This window comes from Lygodium microphyllum, chromosome 18 (assembly GCF_053477565.2).
Source record: "Lygodium microphyllum isolate KBCC chromosome 18, Lygodium_microphyllum_v1.1.10, whole genome shotgun sequence".
In the NCBI taxonomy this organism is placed as follows: domain Eukaryota; kingdom Viridiplantae; phylum Streptophyta; class Polypodiopsida; order Schizaeales; family Lygodiaceae; genus Lygodium; species Lygodium microphyllum.
In genome coordinates, this window is record NC_141152.1 from 42257711 (window position 1) to 42274946 (window position 17236).

At 42.8% G+C, this 17236-nt stretch overlaps 1 protein-coding gene across 2 annotated transcripts in view; it reads left to right on the plus strand.

The window, feature by feature from the left end:
- The window catches only part of LOC148020795 (homogentisate prenyltransferase), a 130229-nt gene that overhangs the window by 99184 nt on the left and 13809 nt on the right, over positions 1-17236 (plus strand). The gene's annotated exons all lie outside the window — the stretch shown is intronic.

Genomic DNA, 17236 nt, shown 5'->3' on the forward strand with positions numbered 1-17236 from the left:
TTTCTCTCCCAAGTTTTTTGAAAAATTTCAAAGTTCATTGGAGACATCCACATTGCATGTGAAGCCCTAAATGTAACGAAAAAGTTGTATGAAAGTTGCAAGGAAAAGGAAACATTTAATTAAAGGTCAGTGATAACAGCCAAAGCTCTCTAAATTATGGAGCTTTATGGACCACAAGTTTGGGCCATTTGAATTAGAGGATGATGATCAGTATAAAAAATGAGATGAAGAGAACTTGACTCCACACATAAGAATAACAGGGATATCCACACATAAGAATAACAGGGATATCACAGAATTACGCCACCATACAACTGCATGTGTTCCAAACTGTGGTTCACAAATAGGCATCTACTAGTGTGATCAGCTAGCATAGCTAGATTGGGTTAAATAACAATTTACTGAAGCGACTCATTTGGGCTATGTGGCAAACACAGGCCCATCATGTAAGACCTACATTAGTGATGATGGTCGGAGACCACCTTGTCACGATACAACAGAACTAGGACTTGGATGTATCACAAACATGGCACAATGCTTACCACCTTTCAGCACTGGGTTATTTTCCCTATTTTTAATGACATTTTGAGAGCTTAGGATGCAATTCACCAGCCATAAATTAATATTTTGGCCACAAGAGGCCAAACCTATAAGCTGGTTAGGGCTACAGGAATCGTCTTTTGCATACTTGTACAATTAGTCTTAACTCCTAGAACTCAATCGCAATTAGAATCCTCGAATTGAGGATTAGTTTCTTGCCCCTAGCTTGGCTAGACCGGGCAACCTTCAGTAGTGTCTTGAACACTTCTTTGTGAGATTGAGTGACACCATCCGAATCCCATAGGATGCATGCAATTAATCTTTGAGTCTACCTCATTGCAAAATGTTAAGTCCGTAACACAAAATATAAAACCCAAGGTTATTGAAACTTCCAAGGTCATCCTAAAAATAACCATCTAATGCCCCTCCTATAGATACCACTGGTGAGTCTCTTCAAGATAATAGCAATCAACATTGCACCTGGTTTAAGAAGAGTGTGAAAAGAAAGGGAAGGATTCTTCAACCTCTTTGTCTAAGGGTTGTTACTATTTGTTCGCCTAAAGCAATGCTAGTTTGGCGTCCAGTTTGTATGGAGGTAGTCATGAGGTTAGTCATCCCCTAATCCTAAACAAAAAACTTAGAAAGCCACCAACTAAGTGGGTCCACGTGTCCATAGGATGGGGTCATTGGGACCTCCATGCATTTGCTTTTCAACTCACATATCCAACAAGCTTTAGTTATCTAAGCAGTTTATGCTACCATGTGTCCATAGGATGGGGTCATTGGGACCTCCATGCATATGGTTTTCAACTCATGTATCCAACAAGCTTTAGTTATCTAAGCAATTTATGCTACCACATTGTTTTGGCATATATAAATAGCTTCATTGATTATCTCGTTACACAAGGTTCGTCACATGGTTCTTTAGGCACACACAACACATCAATCAACAGTGTACACAAGTAGTCCTCCATTTAGCAACAAAAGAAACCTTAAAGTGCCAAGTCCCATGGCCAAAACAATTCTATTGATAATCTAGTATTTGGTCTTTTTTGTCTTTGACTAGCATTGCTTTAACGGACCATACATATATCTGATCCTATGTAGTTGAAAGGTATCTAGGTGGCAGGTTGCCTTTCTTAGACCCAACCCTTGACCCTTCCATTCCTTCAAGGGGTACATTGGGGACAGCTCCAATAATAGCCTAGCTCATTTTCACAATACTACATAGCTTTATTCTCAAGAATGCCACCCAATTGGTAACTTTCTTTGCCTCCCCAATGACCGCAGTCCACCTCCCTAGTGATTGTGAACTTCCATGGCTGGAGAGACATGTTAGATACTCTAATCTTTCTAATACTTTCCTTCGCTCAAAACACAGAGGAGGAAGTTAGCGCAAAGGCGACGAATGTAATTCCAAACACATTTAACCATGATACACAATTCACTTTTCTTGCTTTTCATGAAATCATCTCTTTTCCAAACAATAGTCAACTTGTTTAACTTTAACAATTATGAGACAATTGACACTCCAATTTGGGCCTTGATGATTTGGTTATTTTGCACATTGATAAATTCATTTGCAAAGGATGAGGCTAGGAGCTGTCATGTTGGGGTTTACTATATTCTCGCTGCTTGTGGGTCTTGGAGTGGCAACATTCGGAATGTTGGTGGGAAGCAATATGGTCTCTTGAGTTGATGGGTACAAACTCATTTTGGTGGGGTGGCAAGGGAAGACTCCTCACTTGAGTGGCGAGGATAGAGTTTCAGCTAGGGATTGAATAAGAGGGCAACTTAGCTTTGAAGATTATGAAATCTGGGATAGGGTATTGATCTAGTTGGGTTAATGGCTCACTAGTGCATTGATTCAATAGCATCTCCTCGTAGTTAAAAGGTCTCCTTGCTCTCACTCTCAAACCAAGGAAGAAGCAACATTCAAATGTGTTGTTTTTGGTGGGGTGGGGGGGGGGGGGGGGGGGGCAAGAGTTTAATTTATAATTTTTCAAGGGGAGGGTTATGCTTTAAGCTGATTAATTTGGGGAGCTAATGCTTTTGCTCTCAATTGAGTATCCTTGCATCTAATGACAAGGTTGGGGTGCCAATTTGGCAGGGCAGCAATGATGGAGTGATTAGTGACGATGTTTTTTTTTGGTAATGCTTCTCAGCTTTTAACGTTTCATTAAGAAAATTTACGTAAGTTTTCAACACTAAGGTCACTAACTTTTATATAGAAGCTAAGTCACATGCTATTTTTATAGTGAGACCAATCTTCAAATTGAGAGCTCGACTATTTGATTTGAGAGCTGGTTGTGAATTGAAGACTAGAGCAACTAAATTGTAGCCGGAAAAAACAATTTTGAGGTCAAGGACAATTTGTTTGGGTGCTAGAAAAATTGGTAGAGATAGGGATATTACATCCTCTTCCCTTTAAAGAAATTGAGATGTCCTCATCTTGACAAGAACTAGGGTGATCTCACTAATCCAAGTAGAATCCTCTTTTGGGTAATCTTTCGATTGCACTAGTTGTTACAATGATGGTGCGGTTGCAAAGTTTCTTAGTCTTAGAGTCTAAAATCTTACTTGTCTGCTTTTCAAGAACTCTTCGTTTGGGTATAATAGGTTGTTGATCATCAAGAAGATGGCTAGTGCTAGGTACATAGGGTTTCAATAAGTTAACATGGAATAGATAATCGAGTTGACTTCATTGGAATGGCATGGTCTAAACTTTGCTCCAAGTTTATGAGTCCAGAAACCCCTTGCTGCACAAGCAAGAATAACATTATCAAAACAATCTTGGGTACTTTGCTAACCAAAATCTAGTTCATCCATGTCTAGTCAACTTGTTATACTTGAAAATAGAAATGCTTTATCTTATCTCAAGTAAACTATCACAACTCATTTTCTAACTTAGTTTCTTTTATTCCCCTTTCTTTATTGGAAGTACTCTCTTTCCTTCTTTTACCAAAAGCATTGTCTCTTCAACTCGGATGTGACCCTCACAGTGAGCACTATCCAAATCCTTAAGTGTCGAAGATGGTTTGATGAATACTTTCAACAAGATCGAGCGAATTATTACGAGTTCATCAATCATTGATTTGAGCTAGTTTAAGAAATCTCAATACTCTTTCCTTGGGTTTGTACTTCCTCTTCTTATATTCTAACCAAAGGTTAGTTTTGACATCCTATTGCAAGAGAAAAACCAATGCAATCAATAGTCTTGTTAAAATTTGAATCTTAGCTCCTATGTTACTTGAAGGTCTCAAGTCTTTTTGACAAATCTTGCAATCTTAACTTTTACTCTTTCCTTTTTACTCTGATGTTGTGTGTATATCTACCCCTAGGTTGGCTAGAAGAAGCAAACCTTCAAGAGTTGCTCAAGCTGCTATCTATGAGCTACACTGTTTGGACCTCATCTGATGCATAGACTTAACCAATTGGGCAGTCTCTAAGTCTACCCTATAGCAAATCGTCAAGCTTCAAGAGTTGCTCAAGCTGCTATCTATGAGCTACACTGTTTGGACCTTATCTGATGCATAGACTTAACCGATTGGGCGGTTTCCGAGTCTACCCTATAGCAAAATGTGAAGGTCTCGATCCAAAGGGTTGAACCTTAGGTTCCTAATCTTCTAAGGTCATTCAAAAAACAACCATCTAATGCCCCTTTAAAAGAGACTACTTGGTAGCCTTACAACAAAGATAGTAACCAGCACTGCATTTGGTCTAAGGAGAGTGTGAAATGGGAGTTTTTTTTTTTTTTTGGGGGGGGGGGGGGGGGGCGCAATGCGCCAATGCCTTTGTGGTAACATAGTCACACTTTGTTCCCATAAAACAATGCTGGTGGGGATTCTTAGTACATAGGTAGTCATGGTTGGTTAGTCCTAATCCTAAACAATAACATAGAGAGCCTGGTCTATTGTTTATAAGATGGAGTTGTGTCTTCCATGTTGGAAATGGAGAGAGAGAGAGAGAGAGAGAGAGAGAGAGAGAGAGAGAGAGAGAGAGAGAGAGAGAACACAATCAATGGCAAACGATAGCGCGCCCTGTCCCTGAGTTGACTGCGGAAGCCCTGTCCCTGAGTTGCCTGCGGAAGCCCTGTCCCTGAGTCGCTTGCAGACGTTGTCACTCCCTGCCTGCGGATGCGTACCTGCAAGTGGACGCCTACCTGAGGATGGACAAGACTCGCTGCGGACGGCCGTGAATACTCGCAGAGGCCCCTGTTTTTTTTTCTGTTCGCCTCTTTCCACCCTGTCTTCTGCCTTGCCCATCCGTCCTCTGCCCTACTTGCGATTCTCCTTTGCGACCTGTTTCCCGTCTTATGCCCTGCTCGCGAGCATCATCCTCGACCTGTTCTGACATCCCTGGCGCCCTGCTTCGTGTTGGGCTGTGTGGGTCTGACGACCTGCTCTAATCCTGAGGCCTGTTCCAGCTTTCTGTGAGTTCTACCCCTTCACGCCTGTAATCTGCTGCGACCACTCTTGCTCTGTGATCAACGTTTCCTCTGGTGCCCAGATCTGCTCCTCAGTCACAGTTGCTGCGTAAGGAAAAAGGACAGCTGTGCCCTGCCTCTGCATGGTCAGCCTTCATGCACCTCGGCAGCAACCGACCTGCTGTCCGGGCAGTCTGCTGCCCAACCTCTGAGCGCCATTATACAGAGCCTGCTGGCCAGACATAATTACACGTGCATTCTGCCCCTGTGCACTGATAAAGAGTGCAGACTGGCCCTTGTACAGAGAAAGAGTGTGAGAGAGAAAGAGCGAGAGAGAGAAAAAATTCTGTGTTTGGAATCTGGTTCTGGTATGGCAAATCTGCAAGAATCTAATGGCATCAATATGGCCTTTCTGGATCAGCAGATTGGGCAAGGGAATGACAAAGACTTCGCCGATCCAGATGGTGATTCCTTCGCTGATGAACTCAGGCTGTTGCAGGATAGTGAAGAGATGGGCAAACGTCGTAGGATGTCGGTTGAAGAACCGGTCTTGGGCCTGAATTTGTCTCAGCCAGAGGTTCATGTTTCCTGTTCACAGCCCGGTGGATCTTTACAGTTCATGTTGGCCACTGCCAACCATCTTATGTGACATTATGTCCACTATAATGAGGATAAAGCTAACGCAATACCGGATGGGGATCAAGTAGTTGCAGTCATGGGAACCGACCTGGTCTTACAACAGATAGCTGCTTTCCATGAGAGGGTAGCCATATTTTATTTTATTAGAAGGACTCCGTTGATCACTAGAATTCGTGCTTGGCTGCAGGCTATGTTTGTTAGTTCTGAACAGTGCTCCGAAGATGTTTCAAGGCATATGCAAATTCCCTTGGTGGAAGAGATTTATGATGACCCGAAGGGGTTCTTCGAGATTCTTTTTTGTTTTGCAGAAGTACGGGCTCTTATTATGCAACGCATTCCTTTGTTCATGGATGGGCAACTAGTTCATGTGGTCCCTTGGAGGCCCATGGTTGAGTTTCAGGAGATGCTGAGATGGGCATGCCCAATTTGGGTAGAGGTGGTGGATTTCCCTGCGCATCTCTGGAGACTCCTTCCTCTGGTTTTGAGAACCATTTGGGAAGGTTTTGGTGGATCCTCGTCTGGCTTCCCACAATTGGAATAGGGCATGTATGCTTTGGGATATAGGATAGCCTCGTTCGACAAAGATTCGTTTTGAGGTTCGAGGGTTACAAACGTTGGTGTATGAGTTGAAATGGGGTACTTTTGCTGGACATTGTTTTAGATGTGGCAAATTGGGCCATTTCGTTTCCGAATGCGACAAAAATATGGAGGTAGGACAATGCCCTATAGACCCAGATATGGAAATGCAAGACCACCTCCCTTAGGAGACGATTTAGAAGCCAGTGGCTGATCTTGAGCAGCTTTCCCAACATGGTCGTAATGAAGGCAAGAAGGACGTTTCCCACGGTGATGGGGAGCATGCTTCGCTTGTGGGCGGGCAGAATTTGCCTCTTCAGGAGGATTCCTAGGTCACTGTGGTTTGCCTTAATGCCAGACAGGATTCTCCCTCCAATCTTGCTCGTCAATTACTCAAACCTTTCAATGCATAGGGAGGGGGTTTTATATGAAACCCCAATCTTTGCGTGCTCCGACAATAGAGAAGATAAAAGGCCTTCTGATTCTGCTTTGCGCTTTGATGTGCGTGGAAGGCTTGTGCCTCCTCGGGATGTTTTCCGCTCCAAGCAACAACACTTCCCTTCCCATGCTTCCATTGCCAGTTTGCAGAGGGAAGATCTTGTTGATGTGATTCGTGGTGAAATGGAGAGATTCCAAGCTGCCAAGGCTATTGATGTACAAGGGAAAGGGAAAGCGGCGGTTTAGTAGTTCTTCTCATTTGTGATTCAGCATGAAAATTGCTTTGTGGAATGTGAAAGGTGTTTCTACGGGTAGCGAGCAGTACTGGTTGTGGAAAGTGGTGCTAGTTGGAAAATGGGATGTTTTTTGTGCTATGGAGCATAAATATCACGTTTTGGCTGGATCTTCATATGTATATAAGGATTATGTAGTTTTCTTTAGTGGTTGTCCTCTGCACAGATCGGGAGTTATGTTGACTGTCAAAGCCTCCCTACAACCATCGTTGGTCTCTCAGGACCCTCGTGGCTGTTTTTTGATTCTTGAAATAATTTATGAGGGCGAGGTTTTGTGGATTGTAGGCGTGTATGCTCCTTCTACTACACGGGAACGTCGTCATCTTCGGGATGACTTGCACTGCCTTGCCATGGCTCATCAAGGCTTTGTTATGGGCGATTTTAATGCTTGTGTTTCTGCAGATCAAGCGACTTCTCCGCATTCGGTTATGGATGGTCCTCAGAGACAGTGCTCTTGCAGCGCTATCTTTGAAACAGGACATGTGGTCTTGGATGTACCCATCACAAGATGGATACACTTATCGTTCTTTTCAGCATCCAAACACTTGGGCCTGACTGCATAGGATATACATCTGCCAAAGTGAATCTTTTCTTCTTGTAGTCATTGATATGCGGGTGGAAAGACAACATGTTTTGTCAGATCATTATCCTTTGGTCCTGGAAATGAGCCACAGACCTATTCTTGCATTTAAGGCTCTCCTTGCCCATTTGTCTCTTCGGTTTAATCAATCTTTTTTGCAGCAAAATCAGTTTTTCGAAGGTGTTCAGCAAGTGATAGCCTCTTTTAGCTTGAGGGTCCTATCTATAGGGATGGAAGCATGGGTGATTTTTAGGGATAGTACGCGAGCGTTATCCTGACAATATGGTATTTAGCATGCTTTCTCCTTTCGAGCTGAATTGCAGCATGCTCAATCCTTATTAGCTCATTCCTTGTCTTTGTGTTAGAGTGGGGATTCTAATCATGACCTGCTCACATGCATTGAATGGCTGAAAGGCACGGTCCAATCTCTTCATGAAGAGGAATATGTAAAATACAAGCTGTTGGCCAGAGCTGAAGCTTTACATGATAACAACTGTCAAACTCATAAATTTTTTGCTCGTTTGCATCAGAAATATTCTCGGGAAAATATTGTGTGCTTAAGGGATGGGAATGATATTGTGATTGATCCTGCCTCTATTATTCGGATGACTATGGACTTTTATAGGGCCTTGTTGGGTCCGCACGAGATTCTATCCAATGATGTTCTCTCTGCTCGAACATATATTTGTGACCTGGTTAGTAATCAGGTCAAACCAGAATTGAAGATTGTTGTCATCAGGTTGTTGCCCAAGGTTTCCTCTCCGACCTCTTTGAAACAATGGAGTCCCATTTCCGTTATGGGATCATTATATAAAATCTTCTCCAAAATTATTGCCAATAGATTGCAGAAAGTATTTCCGCATCTCATTCATCCATGTCATTATGGTTTTATTAAAGGCCAGAATATAATGCACAACATTTTGAATGTTCAGCTGGGAATTGACTATGCCAAAGCTTCTAGCCAGCAGGTTGTTATGCTTCTGTTGGATATTGAGAAGGCATTTGATCATGTTAGTTGGTCATTCTTGCGGCAATTAATGTCTACAATGGGTTTTGGGCCTCGTATGATTTCTCTAGTTGATACCATTAGCCAGGGTGCTATGGTCCATATTGCTCTTAATGGAGGGATTACGGAGGAAATTGCCTTATCTCGGTCCCTTCGGCAAGGCTGTCCTCTCAGCTCTTTGTTATCTGCTTTGGCAACTCACTCCAAGCTCTCATTATTGGATAAGTTTGTAGCTCAAGGTGAGATAGTTGGCTTAACTCTTCCCGGCGGTGACTAGATGGTGGGTCAATCTTTGGCAGATGATTCTTTTATGTTCCTTAAGGTAGATCGTATTAATGTTAATTGGGCAATGGTGGCATGGAATCTTTTTGCTTTGGCATCGGGTCTTCACATTAATACTTAGAAATCCACCCTTCTCTTTTGTACGGAGAATGATTTGCAAGCCTTGGGCTGGAATGGAATTGTGATCACAAGGGACAATATAACCAGACACTTGGGATTTCCTATTGGCGTGGAGGTTGCTCCCGGTGCCTTGTTGGATTGGATGGTCTCCCAAATTCATGATAGGTTCATGTGCTGGAAATCTCAAAGTTGGCCTCTATATGTTAGACTAAAAGTTGCTAAATGCATTATGATCAGTATGATCTCGTTCTTTCTGCCATTGCTCCCTTGGACTAAGAAGTCCATTTTGGATTTGGTCCAGTCTATCAGATTTATGCTATGGAAAAAGAGAGGCAATCATTTGGGGCAGGTATGGATCTCTTGGGAGCATGTGACCACTCCAAAAAGGATGGGGGGTGCAGCTTTGCTAGATGCTAATTTGCATATGGCCGCTTTGAGGCTATCCTTGTTGTAGAGTCTTATGTATTCAGTGTCATCCTTGGTCAGATATTGCCAAATTCTTCATAGAAAAGGCTGGCATCTCTCATGGAAGCACGGTTATTCATGCTTCTTGGTGGCATGTGCTTAATTCTACGCGGCCTATAAAGGTTGCCTAGTCTTTTCTGCTTTCTCATTTGATAGCTTCCTAGCAAGAGATGCTTCGTTTTGTAGTTTGGCGCCCCCTGGATATTCGTAAAGAGGAAAATTCATTGCAAGGCGAAATACTGGCTTTCCTCAAGGTTGTTGAATGGGCCACAAAAAGATTTGCAGCAAGACAAGTTTAATCGGATGGCTAGGCTGGGGTTGAAGACAGTCCGTGATGGTGTTATTCCTGGGCAGCCCTGTCTTTATTCCTTTAGGTGTATTCGTCAGTACTTTAGGGTGCCTCGTGGATATAGGGAGGTTTGGTTGTCCTTACAGGACAGTCTTCAGAGGTTCTCTCCTTTGCTTGTGTTATAGCCAGTGGATCCTTGGCGTGATTGGATGTTTGTGCTTCCAGATGATTTTGAGAAAAGGTCAACTAATCAGATATATCATCAGATGGTGGAAGCCAAGAGATGGGTCATGGGGAAAGTGAATAAGTTATGGCATTTGAGAGACAACAAAAAGAAGTGGCGAGAAAGATTTATCCAGCTTGGGAAGTATAAGGTCTCGTATCAAGGAAAAGTGTTCATGTGGAGGCTGCTCATTGGGGGTCTTCCAACCGGAGAAGTGCTACGTGCCTGAAAGATCTCTGCAGGGCGTTGTGTTTTCTGCACTACATGTGATGAGACATTGCTTCAACTCTTTGTCTCCTTCCCTGTTGCGCGACAGATCTAGAATTTCATTTTCCGTGTGTGATCCTCGATGACTCAATATCGACTATCAGTTCGTTCGTGGATTATGGAAAATATGTTCTCTATGCCCTCTTTGTGTTTAGATTGTTCCTACCTATTCCATTTTCTTAGATGGACAGCCCTGTGTGGCATAGATGGCATACGCGCAATGCCTTTATTTTTGATTCAGCATCGGGCATCCATGGGCATGTGGCCCGTGTGCGTGGAATAGTGTTATGGCAAATCTCCTCTATGATGTCAACGGACGTGGTTCTTCCGGATATTGCTGCTCCTTGGCTGGCGATTGTTTGCTCTACTCCAGCTTTTCCTTCTGTGTGATCTATTAGTATACTGTTCATGTAATAGGTTGTTTTGGTTGTTTGTGAGCTTGCAGGCCTTATGTAAATATTAGTTACAGAGAGAGTGAGAGAGACAGAGTATGCTAACTTGATGGTCTGATGTAATAGAAAGTAGGAGATACACAGAGAGAATGTTGACCTAATGGTCTGATGTAAATTTTTACTACCTAATTCAATTATCTTCACGAAAAAAAAAGAGAGTTAACACAAGACAATTAGCAAGAGTGGGCAGTAGTTCCACACTCAAAAGATGCGAATGCTAGAATGATAGAATGAAAGCATAATAGGTCCATAGTTGTCAGGTACGAAAGATACGATATGGTATGGTACGATAAAATACGGTACTAATTGGTACCTTATGATTTTATAAGGTATAGTACGATATTAGTACGAAAAAAGTTAAGATGATTTTTTAAATAACAAAAACCATAAATCATTAAATGATAGATCATAGAATACATTTTTAAAGTGGAAATAGGCATATGAATACATGAGAGTGACCATCGCGGTTGCATGGGCTACACAAAACATGGGATACAACTAGAGTCTAGTATATTTGATACAAAAAAAAAGAGAGACCTATGTGACATGTCATATGAATCTATGATGAGGCAGTACTATCATCATCATCATCATCAGAATCATCTGAGTGCGCATCAAGAGAGTCTGAAGATGACTGCTCGGCATTCGATGTTGAGATGCACTCATACTCATCCTCACTGATGAGGTTACCATCATCATCAAATGATGGCTCCCTAGGTGGCAGTTGTGTAGGCAAGTGGGGGATGTCATCATGAGGCACAGGATGTGAGCTACTAGAGCCCCACCTTACATATGTTTGTAAGGCACTCGAATCACCCCTCCTCAATGATGGAGGGCGTCGAATGACCATTCCCCTGCTACCACCTACTCAAACTCCTCGCCCATGAGCACGCTGACTGCGAGTGTCACGAGTATCTACTGCTATAAGCTCTCTATAGAGCTCTGCAAAAATCATCTCCTCCTCCTTGTCCACCTTCTTATGTATACTCGGAGGAGTGTCGCCTGTCAACTTATATGTATCAACATTCACCTACACAATGCAGTGATGCACGTAAGATTGATAATTGCAAATGCTAAAGTCTAAATTGTAAAGTATAAACTTTAAACTTTTAAGTTCAAAGTTTAAAAGTTAAAACAACAAATTTTAAATGTTATGGTTAAGTGTTTAAACTTTACCTGCTTCGAATTACCCATGCTCATCGTAGCCCTCATCATGCGTAAGTTAGTGCGGCAATAGACTAGCCGCTCTAACTGTCGTGTGCTAAGCCGATTGTGAATCTTTGTGTGAATGAGAGAATAGACTCTCCAATTTCTCTCACATGCACCCGAAGAGCAATCCTGAGCAAGGATCCTCATGGGTAAATGTTGAAGGGTCTCCAGTGTGTATCCAAAGTTTTGCCACCAAAATAAAGGCTTCACAAGTGACTCTCTCCTCCAATAAGTGGGAGAAGCAAAAGCCATATGCCCTCTCTGATCTGCATAGCATCCTAGCTTCTCTAGCACTGCATTGTGGTCATCCACTAGAACCACACGAGTCAAATAAGCAAGCTGGTTTGAACGGAACAATCTATTATCCATGACCGTCGGTGACTTGTAGACCGGATGTACCAATGCGGTAAAACCATGGATAGGCTTATGCATCCACGCCCATCTCCTCTGTGCTATTTCTAAAACATGTGCAGGCTGTGTTTCTATGATCATTGTACAAGCACGTGCGTCCGTCAATGCTGCTCTAAAGAAGTGAACGAGAAGGCCCATGGTGGACCCTTCGCAATCACTCATACGTAACACCCTATAAAAGGGAGTCACGATAGTGACAATAGCACGGACTTTTTGCCAAAACTACTCATGAAGGCACAAGCGTTGCATGGCTTTGGTCTCCTCTGTCTCATGCTCATCCCACTCATTCCATAGAGTGGACATCAGTGTCCGGTGCAAGGCGGACCGCACCTCATAAAGGTGCTCCTGTAATAACCACATGTAAGGAAAGCGAGTTAAAGAAGGCTTCTTTAACTCAAGTGTGCTATGCTCACGATACATCGCAAGCACCTTTATCTTTACCGTGAAGAATGTGACAATTGATGTGGCTTTGCGGACCACCCTCTTCACCCACTCAAGCTTTCTAATGTCCTCCATCAGCAAGTCCAAACAATGACTTGCATATGGAGTTCACACAATCGTAGGGAACTCGGCCTCAAGCAACTGGCCCATGTGCCGACAGTTTGATGCATTGTCGGTAACACCTTGCACCACATTTGAGGGGCCTACCTACAACCACTATTTACAAATTACAAGTTATGTATAAATCAAATTTCAATTATGAATCATGATATTATCATAATGAAAGAAAGTGAAACAAATTTGAAACGTAAATTGCAATGTATACCTCAATGATAGCTTGTGGAATATGGCGGTAGATGAATGCACCCATTGTTTTTCTTTCCCTCTTGCTGGTATCTATGGCCGGCTAAAAGTAAGTGTTGAGTGGACATGAGACGAGTATGTTGATGATGTCCCGTTTCTTACGATCACTCCATCCGTGAGTGAGAATGGAGCAACTATATTTTATCCATGCGGCCCGAATAGGATCAAGGGCTCTATCAATGCTCTCCTTCTCTTCATCAATCTTTCTCGTCCTCATGTCATTGTATGTGACACCAATCATCCTTCACATGGACCCACATTGGGAATGGCTTTTACCATCTTCTTCCATGGCTCTTGCTTTAGAACATTGAATGCAAGATTGCACTCAATCATCGTGCATGCAATTTCAATGTCCACAAGTCGTGGCCTTTCTCTAAGAAAGGCAATTTATCCATGCACATGATTGAGAGCTTGAGAGAGAGAGACGATTGTCTCTCCGGCACCGTATGAGCCTCCACTCTGTCTTTTATCGGAGCCAGATGCAGATGTGGAGCCCCCACCACCAATGGTAGAGGCCTCTCCGGCATCGGTTGAAGATACACCCACATTGGATGCTTCCTTGTTAGTAGGCATAGGAGTTGGTGCCGATAAGCCACTTCCTCCTCTTGTGGATCCCCCTCTCATCTTGGCGAGAATCTCCTCCGCAATATTTTGAGGGATCTCCTTGCATGGAGCAACTTGCCCCCTAGTCTTAGAAAGATGTTGGAGAAGCCGAGTTGCACCACTTGTATAGCGCTTCCCGCAATACTTGCATGGCTGGAAAAGGGGGTGGGATGAGGTATCCAAGGCTCTCCCCCCCCCCCCAAACCACCAAAAAAAAAAGTGCCATCACGCAAGTGGAACGCACAGGAGTAAAGGCGGGGGCGTAGGAAATAGGGGGCGTGGGATTCAGGTGTCGTAGACCAAGTGGCCCAAAAGGGCCCAAACTCATGTACGAATTCGTACGGATACGTATCGTACGAATCGTACCGTACAAATAGTACCGTTCGACATACAGAGGCAACTATGAATAGGTCTTAAGTAACTTAGACCTATCTCTAACTCAACTATGGTTAATTTGACTCTAGAACTAACTCTAGAAGTGGTGACACAACTTATTAATATAATTCTGTTCACACTACAAACAACTAACTAAAACATTGGGCACTACCTATAGAATTGGCAAATTCTAACATCCCCTTGCAGTGCTAATGTGGTAGAAGTATAGGAAGATCAATCACTAAAGGGTAGCAAGTTGAAGGACTTTCAGAAAGCCTCAAACTTATCACGAGGAAGTGCTTTTGTGAAAACGTCTGCAATGTTTCACTGTGTAGGGATATATATCAAATTGATCTCTCTTGCATAGCATCTCTCTCTTTGATATTATGGTAATGTACCTCAATGTGTTTCGTGCGAGTATGAAACATAGGATTTGGTGCCACTGCAAAAGCAATCCGATTGTCAGAAAAAATGGGTGTAGGACCCTCCAAAGAAATCTGTAGATCAGCCAACAATCTATGGAGCCATATACATTCCATTGCTGTGGTGAAGGCTGCCCTATACTCAGCCTCACAAGATGAGGTAGCCACTATAGGCTCTTTTTTTACTTAGCCATGAAATGGATGAGAGGCCCAAAAGGAAACAATGTCCACTAGTAGACTGCCTAGTATCTACATCACTAGCCCAATTTGAATCACTCTAAGTCTACAAATGCAAGTCTCCCTCCGTGGGAAATAATAATGCATGTGACTGAGTACCTCGCAAATATTTGAAGATCCGCTTAATAGCTTGCCACTGTATGGTCCATGAGTTGTGCATATACCTACTCACCTAAGATATTGCATACTAAATGTCAAGGCATGTGGTGCAAAGATAAATAAGACAACCAATAACTCCACTGTAAATTGCAACACATCTTGGTTGCATTTACAGCAGCCCTTTCTTGTTGTACTACTTCCACTACATGTGGCAAACCATCATGTTGTATCTGCACTTTTAAACCAGTTTCAGCCTCGAGCTTTGCCACAAGATGTTTAAAATGCATGAATACATTAAATTTGGCCTTCAGCCCATACACCCATGTATACCATGAGTAATCATCAATAAATGTAACAAAGTAAAGAGGATCCCAAATGTACGTGTTCTCATGGGACCACAAACATCAGAGCGAATAAATCGCATTTTTTGGATAGCTCATACTACACCATCCTTTTTGAAGGCAAACTTGTGCATCTTGCCCAAAATACATCCCTTGCATGCATGAGGAGGTGGAGTCTCCACTAGAGGCAATGCATCTACCATACGACACCTCTAAAGGGTCATCAAACTCCCAAAACTTATGTCCATAGTGGGCATGCCGTAGCTCCGCATTTTGCATAGCAGGCGAAAGAGTAGTAACTACCAGAGCTTCATGAGATTGTCTGTCATATGTATCCAACAAGAATAAACCCTTATACAGGGTGTTGGACAATTTGAGGGCATAATCCATCTCTCGATCTTTGACAATGCATTTGCCATCGTTAAAGATGACCTAAAAGCCATGCTTATTTAAAGTAGAGATAGATACAAGGCTTTTGTAATGTTAGGCATAAATAAGACATCCAGAAGCATGAAATCATAGCCCTTTGCAGCAGTAATAGTGACTATCTCAATGCCACATACATCATAACTGTTGCTGTTCGCACATGTAACATGTTTCCTATGAGGGGCTGAACAAACACTTCTTGGAAGTGATATGCTTTGATGCTCCACTGTCAATACACTATATTTTTTGCGTTTCAGTAGCATTAAATGCTAAATCAGCCATTAAAGAATTAACACTGCATGTGAGAAATGCATAATCCTCATGCACAAAGTTGACAGAAGCATCCCCATTTGTAGATTTTCTGGCTGATGTCTCTTGGGCAGCCAACTCGGAGTCCTCTTTGGCCAATCTCTTTTTGCATTCATTAATATAGTGACCAAGCTTCATGCAATAATGACATTTCCTCTTCTTTTTAGACTTCTCTTAGTCTTGGACAGCCTTATTTGATGGTTTTCCAACATCACCCTTTTGCTGATTTTTTCTTTGTCTTTGAACTTGGAAAGCATAACTGCATCACTTGAATGCAATGCAACATTCTTTGGACTTTGTTCCTCTTGCAACAAGAGACCTTCGAACTCCACAAATGTAAGGTGACACAACTTATTAAGGTAGTTGTGTTCACACTACAAACTAATGAGTTTAAACATTGGGCATTGCCCATAGAATTGGCAAATTCTAACATTTCATCCAACAACCGTAGCAAGTTTTAGTTATCTGAAGAGGTTATGCTACCGCATTATTTTAACATTTACAAAGAGCTTCATTAATTAATGATGTACACAAGGTTTCTTACACGATCCTTTAGGTACAATACATAATCAATAATGCACTAATACTCCTTTCCTTAAAAATAAATGAAACCTTAAAGTGCCTAGTCCAATGCCAAAACCATTTGGCGGTGACCTAGGATTCGACCTTCCAGTCCTCGACTAGTTGCCATAAGAAATCACAAAGCTCGTCCTAGACAGTCGGCAAGGCATTGAGCTGGCCTATTGCTATCCCTAGGTCCAACAATTGACCCTTTTGCTCTTCTGAGGGATGTCACATAGTGAGGGGGCTCCAATCAACCACCAAGCTTGTGTCCATAATACTTTTTTTTTGCAAGTAAAATGTGGCTGATTATATTACTCAAAAAAACTGATTACATCGGAGTGCTCATGCTCAACAGACTAGCTGGAGCTGATGCAAAATCACAAATACATCATATATACAAGCCTCTCAAGGCGGTCTGGGGGGATGGGGGCAAGAAGCCATGGGGAGGGGGGTATATTGCCAACTGGGGCTGCCTGCCTGCATCACGAAGAATAGGTCTTGGCAGCCCCAAGTGCACATGAAATGACAACGGAGCTCTTGACGAGCCTTGGACTCGCGTTGCACCTGATTCCATCGGCCGCGGAGGGAGTGGATGATGGAGGTCTAGAGCTCTGCTAATATCGCCTGTGCTGAAAGTCTCTCTCCGTCGAAAGCCTCTTGACACCACACCTTCCAGATATGCCATCCAGTAATACTCCCTATGATCTCCCATACCTGTGAGCGGTTTGCTATGGGCTCCAGTACCTGGCAGATGGGTAGAGCCTCAAGACCCACCACTGTGCATGACCCTGCCGCGATAATGAATATCGTGTCCTGCATCCCGGCCTCATACAAAAGGTG